This window comes from Haemaphysalis longicornis, unplaced genomic scaffold, assembly GCF_048455015.1.
Source record: "Haemaphysalis longicornis isolate Haplotype H1 unplaced genomic scaffold, Haemaphysalis longicornis Haplotype H1 scaffold_16, whole genome shotgun sequence".
In the NCBI taxonomy this organism is placed as follows: domain Eukaryota; kingdom Metazoa; phylum Arthropoda; class Arachnida; order Ixodida; family Ixodidae; genus Haemaphysalis; species Haemaphysalis longicornis.
The window spans coordinates 13,499,893-13,516,604 of NW_027526266.1; positions in this window are offsets into that span (position 1 = coordinate 13,499,893).

Genomic DNA, 16,712 nt, shown 5'->3' on the forward strand with positions numbered 1-16,712 from the left:
AAGCTGGACAAGGGCCCAACAAATTCTGCCCTCCCATCCGCCCTACCCATGTTAAGCCCGCGTCTCACCTCACAGTGGAAGGCAACAGCCTTTCTTGAATTTTCTTCTGTTGACTGGGTAGCCAGAGTCACTGTTGTTGAATAATCACTACAAATAATTGCTGATCCGAAGCCAATCCTCGCAGTTGACGCAACTCTGGCGATAAAATTTAAGACGGACTACTCCCGCCGTAAGTGGTGATGCGAACATGAAAATGGTTCTTGAGTGGTACTGCCAGTGGATGGAAGGTTCAAAACGCGATTGCCACGATTAAACTATCACACACAGTGGCACCACGGTGCTGACTGGGAGGACGGTCGCGAACCGGCATGTCGGGTGCTGACTGAGAGGAAGATCGCGAACCACCGCAGCATTTAGCGCCTAGCGCTGTAGGTAACGTTTAACGTACCTAGCTAGAAAAGGTTTCAGAAGAAAGGAAAAAGCTTTTTTGGATAGGTTTTCAACTGAATAAATGGGCGTAAAGGTTCCCAGAGGGGTCAAACCTTGACCTAGGAACTCCATACTTTGATCTTCATAAGTAAGCACGCAATGTTTGTAAATACCTTCAGTGTTCTTTCAAACATCCTACACGATGCCCTTTACCTACCTTTACTTTGACGTTCCATTTTTTTTGTCATCGCAAAACAGAAACGCACTGTGAAATGACAGAGAATGGTGAGGCGGTAATAGTACACGTCAGTGGTACAATAGTACACATGAAGCAACATCGCACACTGCCAGCAACGCAAAGCACTTACCGTCTTCATGTTAGGCTTTTGGAGGACGGCCCTGTCCTTCTAGTGCGCGCATCCCGTCAAATGGCGTTCCGAGCCTTTCCCAGCTTCACAAAAGAGCACCGCGTCTTTGCCATAATCAAAAGCCGCGCTCCAGTGCTTGCTCCAGGAGCCGACACTTGCGGAGTTCGATGACGAAACGGAGGAAGGCGAAATGGACGAGAAGTTGGAGGACCGGCTGCTTTGAACAGGCTCGCAGCAGAAGTAGACCTTGCACTCGTCGGAATCCACCGTAGGCGACATATTTCAATATATTGTGGACCCAAACACGTCGTCTCTACTTCACTGAAAGCTTCACGAGCTGCGCGAACCTATCACCGGGAAAAGTTGCTCACGTCGGATGTCAATGCTGGTATGGCTATGCACTATCCGCGACGCTGCAGGCGCAGTGCTACCGTTGGCGCGATCGCAGCTGATGGTCGCTGGGGGCAGTAGTGATGGGGACGGCGCCAAGAATTCTGCTAGTGGCGTGTGCCTGCTGATTGTGGCGGTGAGATTCCGGGTTGTGCACGGTTCCACCTAATTCCAACTGCCCCGTTCCAGCCGAACAGTGTTCTTGCACTCGCGGGCTTGCCCCCTTTTGAAACGCCCCGTCTTCTCAGCGACCCTGCACTCAACTCCTTTCCCTCTTCTCCCGCAAAGGAGGGACAAGGGGGGGGGGGGTGGGGGGGGGGGGGGGCGTTCCGCCGTGGCTTATGGTAGTGGGCTGTAAAAAAGATGTACGAAAGAATAGGTTAGTGCAGAAGACGAGGACGAAGAGACGAGAGGACAGGACGAGCGCAACTTCCAACTTTGTTTTACATGAAATGGCAAGACACATTTATACCCCCACGGGTGTCCCCCTCTTTCCCATCAGCATTTGCACCACCCGATAAGGCGTAACAAGAATCACAGATCTAATACAACAAACAAAACAAGTCGATAAAAGGGCGTAAGATAACATTACCAGATAACAGATACGACTTTGTACGTCTTCCAAAAAAAACTCGTGACGCACTTTAGAACAAAGATGAACTAGTAAAATCAGAGCCAAAAGGGCATTTGATAAACGCCTCGAAGGACAGCTTAAAGATTTGGGGGCGGTGAAGGTTCTAAGATATGTAGCTGATTATCTCGTGCTTGTAACAACTGCTGACATTGACCTTCCAAAACGGGCCAGCGAAATTGTCAAGCATTTTATTTCTGCCTGATGGACTTAATTTTACCTATGAAATTCCCCAACACAAGCGTCTACAATTTTTAGATTTAAACCTCAGCATTTCAAGTAATCACATCTGCTGGCAATATGAATCAAGGTCAAAAGAAGGCCTTCTGCGATTCGACAGCGCACATTCAAAGCTGGTAAAAAGGGGCATTGTTATGAATTGTTGTCGCGCTGCTGTTACTAAGTCATGCCAGCACAAACAGTCTGAAAGCTTCAAAACTCAAGTGTCACGCCTTCAGGTAGCAGGTTACCTTTCATTCTTCATCAGTAGCGTCTGTGAATCACTTTTTCAAAAAACCAAGGGAGCATCTAGCATAAAAGAAAAGCAAAAAGATAAAAGTAACAATCTGCACGTCATGCCTTACATCCACAGAGTGTCGCACAACATTAAAAAAGTAGCCTGCCGGTACAATGTAAAAATGGTTTTTTCATCCCCGTGTAAATTAGCAAAACTGTGCCCGTTAATGAATAAAAAGAAAAATAGAGGGTGTGAAAAAAGCCACGAGAAACGCTACACGAAATGCGTTTCAAACGTATTCTACAAAATTCCTTTGACCTGCAAAAGGGTATACATCGGACAAACTGGGCGCTGTTTTAATGAGAGAGCGCGGGAGCACAATCTTTCTGTTAAAAATAAATCGGGGGGGGGGGCATCTGGCTATGCATTGTAAAACCTGCGGGTGCGTTCCAAAGCTTGAAGATACCGAATTCCTTGCACGAGCTAATTAAGGAACAAACAGAAAGAGAGATTATAGAAGCCTACAAAATTAGAGACTTTGGGAAAGATTGCGTCACCACGCCCTCGGTAAGCCTCCTACCCACGAGTTAGCCTTCTTAGAAGGTCATGTTCAAAAGATTTCGATATTTCTAGTCACTTTTAGGCTTTGTTAAATGTTGCAACGCTTACTATGTGTTGGTCGCCACTTCCTTTTTCCCATCCCACCCATTTTGTTATTCTATTTTTAGCGTTTTTATGCCTTTTGGCTGCGATTTTATGCTATTATTCGATCATGCTTGATTTAGGGTGGATACGTTGTTAAAAGCGTGTGTAAGCTCGAAGTTTGATTTGTTTAAACTGCTCATACGTCTCGCAAACGCGAGCTGCGTCTGTTCTTAAAGGAGCCATGAAGAGAAAACACAAGTTTGGTTCATTCGAAAGATTGCCTCGTTAGAACCATAACGACACCACTTATAACGCAAACTTCGCTCAAATAAGCTACATAATTAGGAAAAACGGGAATGGTCATGCGACCCACCAGCTCATTTCCCGCAACAGAACCTATGCCGTCACATGGGCTAAGCTCTGCGATTGGCGGAGGCCGGCAAAAGCAAACGCATGTTAGGCAGGGCTTACAGTTTGCATAGCGAGCTAAATGCCCGTGAAACATACTGCACATTCTTTTTATGACAAAGAACGGTGGAGTAAACGGTTGAAGTTCCGAACGAACACGCAAGCGTGTGCGCCAATGCGTACGAAACAACCGCCTGGCCGAGCTCGACATCTCGCCGTCGCGCAGACGAATTTTCGGGTTCGAGGCGCTCTGACCTTGGAGGAAAAATGCCGTAAACACCGCGCATTGACGCTCGTATCTTTCTGGTCGAAGCAGAGAGCTCGCGCGAACGGCTTTCCATACACGACACCGGCCAACTGGCATAAGCGATACTGCTACTGAAGTTGAACTATTATTAACCGTAATAAAAATACGGCACATACGTACCAGGCTGTATTCGTCCGTGGCGACGGCGCTGACGAGGCAGCGGTGCCGACGGCAGGGCGTTCGTCTGTTGTGGCTATCGCGGAATGGTCGCTTTCCCGTCCACCGCGTATCCCACAACTCTTGCCGCTCGTGCACTTAGAAGCGTTGAGCGTTCAAGTGGTGTGAGGTTGTTAAATGCAAGCCGAAGCTCCTCGGCGAGAGTTTTGTTCTCCGGATCAGGCGATTCCATGACTAGGGCTGCGGGTGCACTAGGTTTTACTAGCATTTTTAAAATGGCCGCCGTCTCGGTCGACTCCCGCGTGTGGGTGCTATATGGAGTCGACATACTAAGTATCTGTTTCATGGACCGGCCCGTGTGACACCATTGCTCACGTCACCAAATGTGCAATTTTAGCGGGAGATTTAAAATTTTGGCTTAAATTGCCTTATTTCTCAGTGAATAAAGCATCATTTGCTTCCGGGAAAGCGCTTGGGGTACTATGAAACACCTAATCTTTCGAATAAAACAAACTTTTGTTTTCTCTTCATGGCTCCTTTAACTTCCATTCTTATACCCGTGTTATCATGTCGTATAATTCTTAGTGGTTATTGCCCTTTTGGCTCTGATTTTACTAGTTCTTTTTTGTTCTAAAGTGCGTCACGGGTTTTCTTTGGAAGACGTACACAGTCTAAGTCGTATCTGTTATCTGGTTGTTATGCTACGCCCTTTCATCGACTTGTTTTGTTTTGTTTGTTGTATTTGATTTGTGATTTTGTTACGCCTTATCGGGTGGTGCAAATGCTGATGGGAAAGAGGGGGACACCGGTGGGGGTATAAATGTATCTTGCCATTTCACGTAAAATAAAGTTGGAAGTTGCGTTTACATGTCCTGTGCTCTCGTCTCTTCGTCCTCGTCATCTGCGCAAACCTATTCTTTCGTACATCATGAACCAACTAGCCTGCAATCAAGTCCTACTATGTAAAAAAGAAGAAGGAGGAAGGGGTTTGTTGGGGGCGGACGGTCGTTTTTGGAGATGCGCGGAATTTTCAAGTCCGCGAAGCAGCAGCGCGGCCTTGACAGCAGCGCGGCAGGACTGTTCCGTGGTGCCCAGTTGGCTGCAGTGGAGCCATATTGGCGACTTTTCCTGCTGAAGAAGTGGCTGCTTTGGCTAGGCTCTGCGCCGCCTCGTTGCCGTGCGAAGGCACGGCGTCATGGGCGCGGCCTTCTCCACTGATGTCGCGTCACTTCCTGGCAAGCTGCTAAACGAGGGGGCCGTAGGCAGTTGAAGTGAAATGGCGCCATTTCGACGTAACCAGAGATAGTAGTTCAAGGAATGGCCTGGTATACATTGCAAGGGGGATAAAAGGCAACCACATTTGCTACCCCATGTAACAATTTCATACGGGATGCGGCTGGTGCAATGCAGTGCACGGTAGGCACATGATGAAATGGAAACAAATTGAAATGATAAACGATCAGAAATAAATTACTGAAAATGGCTATTAAAGCAACAGAAGCTCGATTTCGATAAAGCAGGCAAAAAGGCTCTATCTATAAACAGACGTTCCTAAAAGAAGTTGTCAAAAAAATGTATGGGAACTTGATCTGAACGGACGATCGGTAATAAAACCTCGTACAACTAACTGCTTGGAAATATTTTTTCAAAGGTGATACTTCTGCTATTCCCTTGCCAGCAAAACAGGGGGTCGTGGATAGAACAGTAGCGGAAATTTACCTAATATGTTTTCAGTTTGAAATGACGTTCAATCACAGTTGTATTGTTGGGATGCCTGTGAAACGAGTAATCTTAGTTTACTGCCCCGGCGATCTGACCGGTTGTAACATTGACTAGTTATTTTAAACAGCGCATAAGAACGAGACAAGGCAGAGAACTGCACGGACAGCACTTGACCTGCGCCGTTTTCCTCGTTTCCTTGCCCTTTTGCGCTGCTCAAAATGTGGCTTTGAGGAGGCACGACTACAGTGAGTAGCACGACTGTTTCGTCAGCGACAACCTCACGATCCTCATAACCTTTTCTTTGTCGCGTCGTGACGTGACATTATGTTTGCGCAATGGGCAAATAGGCGTAAGAGTGTCCGATTACATATATTGGGCTCTCTGTGGCAAGAGTAGAATGCTTTATTTAATGTACTTCAAATTAGTTGAATCGGCAGTCGGTCGAAGTTCGTTCGAATGCGCTGTATAAGACGACGAAGATGGAGCAGATGGAGTGCTGCTAGAAGCAGCAACGAACAGCGCCCGCCTAATCTTGTCTTTCACTCCACCTTTGTTGTTTCCCTGAGTCTGGAAGTAAATTACTACAGGAATTCATTTTTTAATCGATGTAAACCCGTAAGCCGGTTCTTTGGTTGCTGGAAAGGGACCGAGGTGGCTAAACAGATCTTCAAATTACCCGCCCAGGCACAGCAGGGTGGAACAGCTTTAGAATGGGTACCCAAATAGAAGTCAAAACTTTCTGAGAGTGCCATAATGCAATATGGCATGCACAAATAAACTAATTTTGATTAGTGCGGCCGCGTGAAACTAATACCACAAATCGCGTTGGTTTAGTTGGTGGCGTCGTCCTGCGGTGAATGTTGGAAGCAGGCATTTCGGTATGAGTTTTCCCAAGTTTTCTTCGAAGTTTGCGCGGCGGGCTTTGATGTAGCCCCTGCTACATGTGCGCATATGAGCTTGTCGAAGCGGTTGTTCACAGCGCAGTACGTACGTAAATCGTTTGCCATGGATATGATGCCTGTATAAGTCATATAAATGCAGTTTTCAAATCATCTACCGCCGACGAATGACAGCTCGCAGTAAATGAGCGTTCGTGTAGTTGACAGCCGGCCGTACGGACAAGCGTTTGCTCTTTGTTCGGGGCTCCCGTTCTGCAAACGTCGTGTCAGCACTGAAATTTCGTGCCGTGTAGAAGTACTAAGAATTCGACGGTGAACGGTGGCCAGGTAATCTGTTCTGGCTCTTCCAGGGCCGTGCATTTATGAAAGTGCTGCATGTGCGTTGGGGCGTCGCCCTGTGTTTACTCTGCTCTCTATTTCTAAAGCGTTCGCCGCGCAAAAAAAGACGGCAGGGGAAGGCGCACGGCAAAACGACCTACTTTCAAGTAACTTTTCAACATATGAGACTCGTACGATGCCTGAGGAACGCACGAACTTCCGGCGGGGACGGGATCCGCACAAACTGGTCCTGGGCAAAGTCGTCCCAACTGGAAACCCGGACAAAATGGTCCCAAGTCAATACTTCGACCCAGTAAAAAGTCGTCGATACCTGTAGCGATGACGTTTTACCTAAGTGATGGAAAATAGCAGAGTATCGCGAATGTTTTAGCATATTTTCGAAGTTTCAGTGTGCGAAACGAAGCTGCAGCAAGGTGGCAAGGCATTCCTAATGCGCAAACTGCATGTTTTCATGCGGATGTAGACCCGTTAGCCGCATGACGTTTTTTCTCGGGAGCCGATTTGTAATGCGTCATTTCGTTTCATAGGATCATTCTTCATTGGCCCGTTCGTCGCATAGAAAATTTCGTCATAGGGGCGGGCCCAAAAACAAATTTTGTTGTTTATTTACTGTTTATTACTCTTAATGTTTTTTTTTTTTTTCATAAGAGACAATGTACTCTTCAGTGAACTACAATCAGCCAAGATACGAAGTCGCTAATTTACAGTTACACAGTGCTGGCATGTGTGTGGCTGTGAGAAATATTTTGTTTTAATAAGTGCTTCGTAGTTTTGTTAATTAACTTGAACACCTCTCGGAAATGAACGCAGAGTGACTCATGATTGCGCTTGGTAAGATGTTTGTTGAAACTGTAGCTTTTGTCTTCAGTCTACAGAAAAAAAGCCGGCAATGTTTAATGTTGGGATGTGCTCATGTGACCCACTCCCCTCAGGAAGTCGCTCATGGTGTGGCTGTCTTGTACGTACTGTGTACAGAGTGTCAAACGTCGCTGTTGCATGTCTTGGTACATCTGCTTCATCCTCGTCCTGCGAGGATGTATGGCCAGATCTTGTGTCAGAACTGTAGCGACAGAAGCTTGCTGAGGTTACAGAGCGTGAGTTGCTCTTTAAAGAGGGGTTGTCAATGACCGACCATGCTTGCAAATTTTCTATTTGATGCATCCGCAAGGTTGTTGGTCCTGTTGTCCCCGGTCACTGTTGCTTGATGCATGTTCCAGGTGTTGGGAGGAGACCGTGGTGCACATCTCCTGAGGATGCACGTTCCAGCTGTTGTTGGTATCTGTCGAAACGTACCATTGACATACGTGCCGTCAAAGTTGTCCAGGAGATGGGAAGCCCATTTAATCAGTCAAGGGTGTGGGCACTGAAGTCGACCTTGTACTGCAGCAGCCCAGACAGCACGAACTCCGCCGACACGATGGGCACCTAGCGCTCCCTGGACTCCATGCCGGACTTCAGGTCTTCCTCGCATGAGACGATAATCTTCGACCACCCGTTGCATCGTGTGGGCATCTCTGCCAGGTACTAGGGTATCTCTGCCAGGTACTAGGGTAAGGTGAAAAAAAGAGCTTCACCGTTACTTTTTCTCTGGAAGTAATTGGTCATGATAAGGACATTCTCCAGTGGCGTAAGTGCAACACACAAGAGGCTCACGTAGGAGGGAAAGTCATCAACAGCTCGCCGTGGTTCTTGGATTTTATGTGCCCCTACGAAGGGCGTGTCGAGTGGACGAAAGATTAGGCCTGTGAGTATACGTGGAAGGCCGCAGAGGATGTCATGTGGCTGTGGTCAAAGAAGTGGTGGAGGTGATGGTACAGCAGCCTTTAAAGCGCAGCAGTGTGAGTAATGGAACCGAAACACCCGGTATTGTAGAAAACGGTAGCGTTTGTGACGGCAACAGATTAGGCTGAGTGAATTCGCAGCGCCACGCCGATATCTTGTATACACTTGTATAATCCTTGGTGGCTGGCCGCATTTACGAGTTCCTGCGTGGATTAAAATGTGCAAAAGGAACAACACAGGTGTTGAGCAGCTGTGCATATCTAGAATAAGTAAAGTGAAGGAGCTACTCACTGCGAATAAATGGCTGTAGGCCTCCTCACTCTTAGAGGGCATGAGAGGATATGCGAGTGGAAGGGGAGGTCGCCAATTTCCTTTTCACCATAAGGTGTAAAGTTGCTAAACTGCCATGGGACTGTTCTCAATGTTCCGTCACAGGGCATGGTAGGGGACTGACGCAAAAAAAAAAGTTGAGAAAAACCAGCGTTTGGCAAGTGCACTTATGTCTGCAAGGTGTTTCGGTCTCCCAGGAGTTGTGAAAAGCAGGATCCTTGCTCTGCCTGTAGGGACCCCATTATACTGCAGAAAGTTCTTGTCACCGATCCTTTTAAATGTACCCCAAAACTGTTCTCGAATCAGCAGGCTCAAGGGGAAAGAGAGCGGTGCGAGCAGACCGTATCACTTTGCGCAGCATGTCCGGGCATCCCAAAGACTGGCTTGTTCCTGCTGATGTAAAGGTTGAAACATCCTGAAAAAATGGAAAAGGACAAGAACCTTAGTTACATCTAATAGAGGTCAGAACTGCAACCATGACCTGTATAATCTGCATGCGCGGAAGCCACAGCCAGCCGTTCGAGTGTTTCTTTGGCCTGCAAAACCTCTGCCCACCTAGAGTTTCGAAAATTTGTGGTCCTTTTGTCCTTTCTCAATGTGGTAACCCTTAATGTCGTATCACGGGGTTACCGTACAACCGCCACACTTTTCGTAGCGTTTACATTTCCCCATAATTCTTGGCGTTGACCTTCTGGTGCACAACATAACCGTACCCATCAGCACAGTGCTTTTTCCTTTTCGTATACAGTTTTCGTTAGCTTCATTTGTATTCGCTGCCTTGGCGAGAACTTACTGGATTTCAACTTGATTGGTCCGGAAATCACCAGATACGTACTACGACCAAATGTTCATGATCACGTGGTTTGGATCGTTGTCCTCCTCCAATATTTCTAGTCGTGTGGTTTGTTTACAATTCCTACCCTGACCATGTGCATGGCTGCTGGATGAGAGGCGCACTGACGTGCGGCCTGCCGCGGGCCCCCAAAGCGGCGTGAGGCGTGGCCTCCGCGATTTGCTGCCGGCGGCGCAACGGCGCGCCGCCGGCAGCAAATCGCGGAGGCCACACGTGAGGTCGCCTAGTGCCCATCACTGCCACCGCAGCGCTACCGTTTCGGGAGTGGTCGCGGCGGTTGCGGGGCGTGGTTCGTGTTCGGGCGAGGTGTTTCGCGCACTTGTGGCAGTCACGGTTTCTAAATGTGGGCTTATTACCGGCGTTATAGGCTTGAGAGAAGGCATTATTTGCCTGTGCTCATGTTATGCTTGTTACAAGCGTGGGATGATTAACGGCTGCCGAGCTTGTTCCGATCAAGACGGTAGTTGAAATTCCGTTCGCGCCAGCAGTATTACAGGGTGTTACCCTCCTACTCTACTAGCATTGCTGTGTCTCGCATTGCCAGGCATGCTCTTTGTGTCATGAGAACCGGCAGTGATTCGCGTTTTGGTAGCGTGCTGTGACTGCAGGAGAGTATATAAAGGCACTATTTGGAATGTTTAAGAGAATACGTGACATACATACATTTTTCCTAGTGCACTAAATAAAACGCCACCGTTAGACACACAAGACTGGATTGTGTGTTGTTTGGTGAAACAGAGTGACATTGCTTTGATTGCTATGTCGAACTTTACTTTTATTTTGACACCACAGTTGAAATATAGACACACAGAGCAACAATAGGGCCATTGTTAGTGTGCAACTATGAGCGTGGGAATGTCATGCAGAACTTGCATCTGCGTATACAAACTCCACAAAATTGCCATGAGGAAATGTGTACACAAATAGTAATCAATTTACAGTAGAATGCCTAACTCCCATGTGTTTCCACACTCATTCAGGGGAACGTACGTGCTTTGATTGGACCTCAGAGATCGTCCCACGGCCCTTCACAAAATTGAATGAAAAGCGATTCCACTAGACATCAAAGCCTCGGCACCTTTCATGACAGAGGCTTTTGGGCTAGCTTTACAGTCCGATCCTAGGTAGCATTGTCATGCGCTGCCCAGTTGCCCAGCAAAGGTCGTAGTAGTTTTTTGAGAACTTCGCAAAGTTCCTTGGTGTGGTAGGCGTCATCCACGTCGCAGGTCAAAACGGAACACTGCGGGAAGTGCGGCAGGAATGCTGAAAGAAGAAGGCTGCACAATTTACCTATCTGTTTGAACTCTGGTGACTTCATGACTTTGCTAACGAATGTGCACATCAGCTTGCAGATGCTGATAATTGCAGTGGAAGGTTACTTCAGGTGGCCATTATCCAGCTGCTCTATCATGCCGTGGAGTCCTGCAGTAGTGTTCTGCACCTTCAGCAGGGCCTTGCATGCTTTGCACTGCACCTGAGAATCGCAAATTTCCAAAACAAATGCAAGCAAAACGTCAGTCAGCCTCACCACGAGTTAATGTTAGTGTTAATGAAGTTTTGCTACCAGCACTGAACTGAACTGCCCAACATTGCTTTGTGAAGCTTATTGCACAGATTCAAATTAATCTGAGGGAACAGTAATGCCCAAACTAAGAAGAAAAGGTCGACAGGATTAGTCTGATCGCCACCAAAGAAGGACAAAATGACAGCGTGACATTAAACAGAAATCAAAATCCCATATCTTTTCCTCGCAAGTTCGGACAATGTAGCCAGCCAAGAAGGCGAGTGTTGAAATCTCGAAGTCAGCTTTCGCTTTAGAAGAGTAATTTACGAACTCTAGCCCGTCTGCAAGCTCTCTCGACACCCATTCTACCATCAGCTGGTTGGGCAGCATAGTCGTCATCCCGACCTGCTCGACTGAGGGGTGTTCCCACTCTTCGCAGCGTGGAGTATGCCAACCTGGAAGGAGATGCGAAATGAACTTTTCTTTTGTGCCATGCCATCATAGCATTCCGTTCCTTTAGGAGCTTCTCCGCCGTGAACACTGCCGTCCGGGCATCTATTTGGTCATTGCCGCTGTTGAATTGCCTCACACAGCTGAACGACGACTCTATGGCGTCACTGTTGAAGCCATGGGTCAATACGTAGTGGAAGGTGGAATTCGAAAAAAAAGGCAGTTTTAAAATCTTGGTTCCAAAGGAAAGAGCAGAAAGTGTGACGAGAGAAAAAACTTTGCATGGTCGAGAAGGTACTCAACTGTTGCGACTGTCGACCTTGTCATTAGCAGTGTCGCCTCGTATGTTTCGTTCGTCATTTTGTTTCTCGATGGGCCACTGGAGAGCTGGACGTCCTCTAGATATGTGACGAAGTCTACCTTGTGGGATTAAACATTTCACACACTAGTGATTTCCCACCCCGCAGCCATCCGCTCTCAGCAAACATGCCTTGCGAGCGCCGGCTGCGGACGGGTCCGTTGTTTGTGGAGGCAGACAAAGGCAGGAGGCGGCGAGGGCAAAACATCAATGACAGCATTTATTGCAAAGTGCAAATCAAATATACTGCATACAGACTAATCGTAGGCTATAACGGTAACACTGGGAGCGAGGCATTAAACAACGCTAGAGATCGAGATGGTTCGACTCACCGTAGGCATACCGGAGCAGTGGAGCGCTGCGGAGTGCGAGCGCGGTTGCAGTCTCCCAGCTCGCCCAGATGCGTCCCATTGTGGCGCGTTCCCCAGGTCAGGACCAGCGCGCCGAAACGTCCGCGCGCTACCGGATCCCCAAGACAAGAGAGCGTACTCACGTCATCTGACAACCCACCACACCTCGCCTTTTGGTGGCGCTAGTATCGAGGAAGAACTGGTTCTCGGGTAAGGTAGAGGGGGAAAGTGTCAACGCCTACACCAGGGCGACAACAAACCGTCCGGTCGCTGGCGCCCTCCCGTATGGTTCCCGTCGCGTGTGCACGCCGGCTGTGATGGGAAGCTAGCCAGAAAGGGGTTCGTGTGAAAGTCGCGATCCCTACAACCTCTAGCCATGAAAGCCGCTTGTCGTCTGACGTAGACAATGGTTCTTCTTGCCGTTGGCAAGCTCTCACAGAACCGATGTCATGAAGGGCGTACCACTTATAAACCATCTTCATGAAAGCAATGGTGGGAAGGCAATCCTGAAAATCTTCAGCATCCGAGTGGCACTCTGGGCTTTGCTTAAGAAACTATAAAGTGGCTATCACTTCAGCTGAGAAAATCTGCGTTGCTCTAGCTACTTTCATTTTGTCCAGGTTATTAGGTTCACCATGAGCCCGCATAAGGAGTCTGACTGGCTTCACAAGTAGCCGGGTTTGTATCTCCAACAGCTTCTTCAGGTACACACTGCCTTGAATTACCTGCCCTCTTTCCAAACTGTCCCGTTTCAGGAAATTGGTGCACAGATTTTTAATCAGGTGATTCGGGTCGAACGAGAGATAAGGCGGATCGCCTTCTTGCATGGGATGAGGTATCGCGTACGCAAGTGTGTCCTCGCCCGAGGTGCTCTTGAAGAGGGAAATGTTCGTTTGATGATTGTCGGTCACTACTCACTGCACGAAAACGTGCTTCTTCAACGGCCTTCATCACTTCGATCGTCATGAAATAGAGCTGGTCGCCGTTCAAATATCGAGTGAAAATATAACCACCGGAATGACATCAGGTGGCGAGGCCTCTCAGAACGAAACATTAATTGATTTGTGACTTGAGGGGTAGTTGTAGAATATTCTTCCGGGTCATCTCCAGAACCCATGTCGACAAGGCCAAAAAATTTTGCTGATCGTAGATGACCTTCTGTTGAATCAACATTTTGTTGATGATGAGTGAGCAAAACTGTTCTTGTTCGACGCTGAGCCCTTCCACTTCCATGCGGAGGCGTTCTTTGATTAACGGAGTGACTCCGATTTCTCCTGCAGACTTGCCCACATACTTTTGTAGGGTCGAACGACCGAGCGGTGTGAAAAGGCCTCAGGATCAAACGTGAGCGTACCCTTTATTGGAGCATGCCTTCCAGTTCTCTGATGAGTCTCACTGTACGTCGGCTTCTTCGCACTGAAGCGTGAAACTTGACTTTTAATGAACAAACTCGTCTTAGCACCTTGTTCAGCGGCTTCCAGCACATTCAGGATCTGCGGGATTTCTTTGTCATCATAGTGTGGCAGGCACTCGTGCGTTTCATCATGCTTTTGTTGTAGAGCTTGCAATGCTTGCTGAGGCGAGAGACCTTCATCTTGAAGCAGTGAGTTCTCTTCATGTTCTCCATCATGCGCTGAAAATCCAAGTCGGTTTGCAACGTCCCGTCTACTAATGATGTAACCACGCTGCTGGTTTCTGTCGGGGTCTCGACACAAGTCTACTTCGGTTTTGGAAGTTTTGACTTCTAAGTGGGCGGCGAGGTCCGAGTTCGTGCCACCACTTAATCTGCCATCTTCTGCTACTTCAGCGGTCGCACATGGTGGAGCATCTCTACGAGACTGCTTCCTTTATTTTTTAGTGCGATATCTCTCCGCATGTAGGCCGGATAGTTTGGAAATATTGTAGAAACGGCATTTGGCAACAGCACTTTGTATTTTGTTGTACTTTTATAATCCTCATCCTTGAAAGGAAGAGAACATACCAACAATCTGTCTCTGGGCTCCCATCTCACTGCTTTTCCCGCGGTGCCTTGCCGGAAAATGTTGTTCAGCCTCACGGCAGTCGATCTGCAGGCACCTGTCCATGCAACGGAACTGGGTGTCCGCGTGCGCCAGCATCGCCTCCGTCTTGCTGGCCGACAGCTGCAGGCCGACGCTGGCCAGCTTGGCCCGCACTGCATCCAGGGCCGCCTGCAGCTGGAGCACGACACCTTCAGGGCCCCCCCTGGGGCCCAGTGCCTCTGGGCTACGGTGTGTCGGTGTACACAGACATGTACACCCTGTGTGGCCCACCTCTGGGCAGGCAGTCTTGCAGTGCTACCACGACCAGGTTGAAGAGGAATGCGCTCACAACTGAACCCTGGGGGATGCCCACGCCTGTGGCCGACAGGGCGCTGCCCATCCACGCCTCGATGAAGCCCCGCAGCTTGTACGAAAAAAGGTACGAAGCATATTATGGCATTCTTGACTAGGCGACAGTGCCATCGTATGCTGTGAATCTGGGGGAGGACTACGGAGAGATTTGTTAGAGCAGTTCTATCTGTGCAATGAACAAAACAAAAAAATTGGGGAGGCAAACTTTGCACATCCCAAAAATCTAAAAAGCACTCTGAAATAAAGGACAAATGCTACAAAGTTTTTTAAACAATGACAAACCTCCTGTGGAGATAAGCTTTGCTAATTATGTAGAATTGGGAAATTCAAAACATACCGCAAAAAGGCAGGGAAAAGCAGTCTTGATAAAATGCCCTTATAAAATGGCGTTTGGTAAATGGGGAATGTTTTTTTTTTTTTGTTTACATTTTTACAGAAGCATGCATGAATTTACAGCTACACTGCCGGCTTAGCATTCTCAAAAAAGGTTCCCGCGCTTCAGAAGGGCTGTTAATTGGGCTAGTTGGTGCTTGTTCATGATGGAAAGAACAGCGCAAAGCCAACAAATTAGAAAAAGAAGGGAGACAGACATGCGCTGACTAGCAACTGAATTTTCTAATCCACAGGAAAAGACATATATTCACTTACGAAGATTAACATAAAGCGCATTCATTTTGCGCATACTGACAGCAAAAAACAAAGGAAAGAAACACAAGCTGCACATGTGTGTGCACAATCACTCTGACCTGGCTAGAAAGTCAACCTCCCTATCAGCAAGTCTGATAGAGGGTTTGCTAATGCATCTGCTGTTCTTCATAATATGAAACGCCTCCACAACCTTGCGGGTGAGCTGATCTTTGTGTTGATACAACACCTCGGTATCTTCAAAGCATGGGGTGCATTTGCACTTGCATTTGCACCTGTGCTGGCGCAGGTGCGTGTTGAGGCATCGGCCAGTCTGGCCCACATACATCGAACCACACGATAAGGGTAGGCGATAGACAACCCCCAGCCGGCACTGTACAAAGGACACGGTGTGGTTCACCTGGCACCCGCCCCGCCTACGGTTCGGCGCCTTCGCTTTTTAGGGGCGAAGCTCTTGCTCGGGCCCTGTCCTGTCCCTCGTTGCTGCTGTATCGGCACGGCACAGTAATGACGATTATGGCAGGATCCCCCTAGGGATTGTAAGATTGGCCGAAGAGGTCGAAATGTTCAACACGTTCGTTGCTACCCAACAAGGAGGAGAGGAAGAAGAAGAGTTGCTCATTCGTCGCCTGTGAGCTCAAGACACGTACCGGGGGTACACGACACATGACGCTCTGCAGAAGGCGATGGCCAAGGTGGCTAAAATGTCACACACAGAATTCGCCAACTTACCCATGGAGATTCTCATTGTCCAAAACAACCCCTACATAACCACCACAAAGATCGACATCGTTGACGGGCTTGTCAACAGAGCAGTGGAACGCTTGACGTGTCGAGTCTTTATATGATGTGCGGGCGAATGTTTCACGGTTTTACCGATAAGCATTTTAGCTTCGCCCCTCTCATCATCATTCACTTCGTGGAGATGGCGTGATTTTTTCTCAATTGCAAGGCAGACACGCGAAAGTTTATTCGGGGCTAAGATTACCGCAGTAACACCATAGCTGCCCGCGGCACTCCTCAACCTATGGGAGAGCTGGTGCACATAAGGGATTGCTGCGTACTTTTTTCGTTTACCTTCGTCCTGGCCCTTCTCCACTGGTTCTCCATTAGCCTTCACCCATTTATCATTAGCACCTGTCCTGTCTCCCTTCTTTTTCTAGTTTGCCTTTGCACTGTTTTTTCCATCATGTTCGTGAGCTTGTTGCGTGCACAGGTCTATTGCAGGCCTTGTTGCACTTGTTGCCTGTATCATTTTGTTCTTCAGTGCCTGCCTCATATGGTATGCTCTGAACATCGGAAAGTGTGCGTTTGTGCTTTTGCTGCTGCAGTTTATCGATGTGCCAATTTGTTTTC